The sequence below is a fragment of the Rhinopithecus roxellana genome, chromosome 15 (genome assembly GCF_007565055.1).
Source record: "Rhinopithecus roxellana isolate Shanxi Qingling chromosome 15, ASM756505v1, whole genome shotgun sequence".
Taxonomy (NCBI): domain Eukaryota; kingdom Metazoa; phylum Chordata; class Mammalia; order Primates; family Cercopithecidae; genus Rhinopithecus; species Rhinopithecus roxellana.
The window spans coordinates 70,154,819-70,157,151 of record NC_044563.1 but is presented as its reverse complement, the minus strand read 5'-3'; positions in this window follow the sequence as shown (position 1 = coordinate 70,157,151).

The window sequence follows — 2,333 nt, the reverse complement described above, 5'->3', positions numbered from 1 at the left end:
TTAAGGCCAAGTACCATCTTTTCGAATTTATTTTTGCCTGTTTCAGTGTCTATATGGCCCAATGCCTGGCATATACTAATTGCTTGCTAATGGTGTTTAAATAAAGTAAAATTCAGCAATAACTCCTGGTGTCCTTCCTGTGACCATCCAAGCCCAAGCTTGAACTTTTCTTTCTTCATCATCTGATGCCTTTAGATCAAACTAGTTCTAGGAAATTTCATATCCATCTTCTGGATATGCAGCTGAAGGACTGGAGAGGAAGATTTCTGACTATACATTTTGAATCCGACCCACGTTCAGGCAAATGTGGGTAGTGGTGCCATCAATCTGTATAAATCACAAGATTTATACAGAGGCCTAACTCCAGGTCTTGCATTAAAACAACGACAACAACAAACAAACAAGAAACCCAGCTTATTCATATTTCTTAACTGCACAATTCCAAATCAGTCGAGAAGCTATCACACTCTGTAACAATTATGCAGACATAGGTTCAAAGTAAATGAGGAAAGCCAACATTAATTTTTTCCATACTCAGTCCAATTTGAATTGAATTGATGGTTCAGTGTTTTTCTGAGGTCTGCATCTCTTCTTTATCTTCTTCAGCTGCTGTCTGCCTGAGATTGGGAGCAGGCAGAGGTAGAGACTCCTCCTTCATCTTGTTTTGTTGTGCTAGCTCTTACTGGCACAACAAAATAGCTTTTTTTAAAAAAAAAATTTTATTTTTTTTTATCAAGTAAAAATAGAGGATATAGAATAATACAGTGGTTCCCAGCAAGGGGTCCCTGGGCCAGCAGCCTCACATCCCCTGAGAATTGCAAATTTTTAGGCACCACCCTGGGACCTCCTGAATCAAAACCTTTGAGGTGGGACCCAGATACCTGTTTTCTAACAAAACTTCTAGATAATTCTGATGCTTCATATTACATTTGAGAATCACTGTTATTAGAACCACCATGGGCCATCACTTGACCCCAACAATAACCAAGCTATGGCAAATACTATTCTATCTATCTTCCCTGCTTCCTTTTATCTCACTGGATTATTCTGAAGCACACTCAGATATCATATTCTTTCATTCGTATTTCCACATGCGATAAGGGCTTTAATATGGATGGAGATAATACTTCATCGTATACAGTTGTTAGATATCTGATTTATCCTTAGACCATTCATCCTTAGAATATTCAGCAGCCTTAATATGGTAGTTTTGGGTCAAAAAAGTTCAACTGGATAATAGTGAAAAAGGACCTCTTTTTTGGAGGATTAAAAGTTTATTATTTTAAAAAGGGTGAGTCTGATCATTATTAAAAGATGAATCTGACAGTCTTAGTCTGTTCAGGCTGCTACAATGGAATATCATGGACTGGTTGGCTTAAACAACAAATTTATTTTTTAGTGTGCTGGAGGCTGGAAGTCCAAGATCAAAGTGCCTTCAGATCCAGTGTCTAGTGAGGACTTCCTGGTTTGCAAATGGCCATCTGGATCCTTGTGCTGCAGGGAGAAGAGAGAGGAAACTCTCACGTCTGTTCTCATAAGGGCACTAATCCTATTTGTAAGGCTCTGCCCTCATGACCTATTTACCTCCCAAAGGCTCCACTTCCTAATACCATCCCACTGGGGTTTAGGATTTCAACACACACAATTGGGGAAACACGAACATCCAGTCCAAAACAATGGGGAAGAAAAATGAACCCACGAGAAGCAAGTCCTCAGTTGAGACCCTGGCAAAATAATGCATGTCTTCACCTTGAACGAGACTGACTCCTTACCGTTTATAAAGGTATTGCACTACCTCCTATGCATAGAGTATGTCAGCTGATTGTTTCCCCAGAACTGTGATAGATTCACAATCTTTATCTATACTCTTCTGCCTGATCTTCCTTCTGATCCATTTGCATTTGTATAAAAAGTGGTTAGAGTTAAAATGCAACCCATGACTTGACTTAATCTTACCTGAAGAATCCAGGGGTAAACCCGTGACCCTTTTCTCATAGGCTGAGTGTGCAGAGATTACAAGGTAGCCAGTTAGGCTCATCACAGGCCTATGTCATTCCCTGGTCTGCTCATGTCCTATTATACTCCACGAGTACTTATTACACTCTGAGAAACTCAAGAGAATATTTGCTCTCTTTTTCAGATGTCTGTGGCTAAAACTGACACTTGCACGGAGCATGATTTCATAGCAATATCTGCAAAGTGTCAGAAAGGGGAGGGGATCAATACACTGAATTTACTTGGAATAATTCATTGCCTAACTGGAGTTTTCAGTGAGGGCAGATAAATTCCACACTAAACTAACTCACCCACCTGGATCGGGAGGAGGGCAGTGA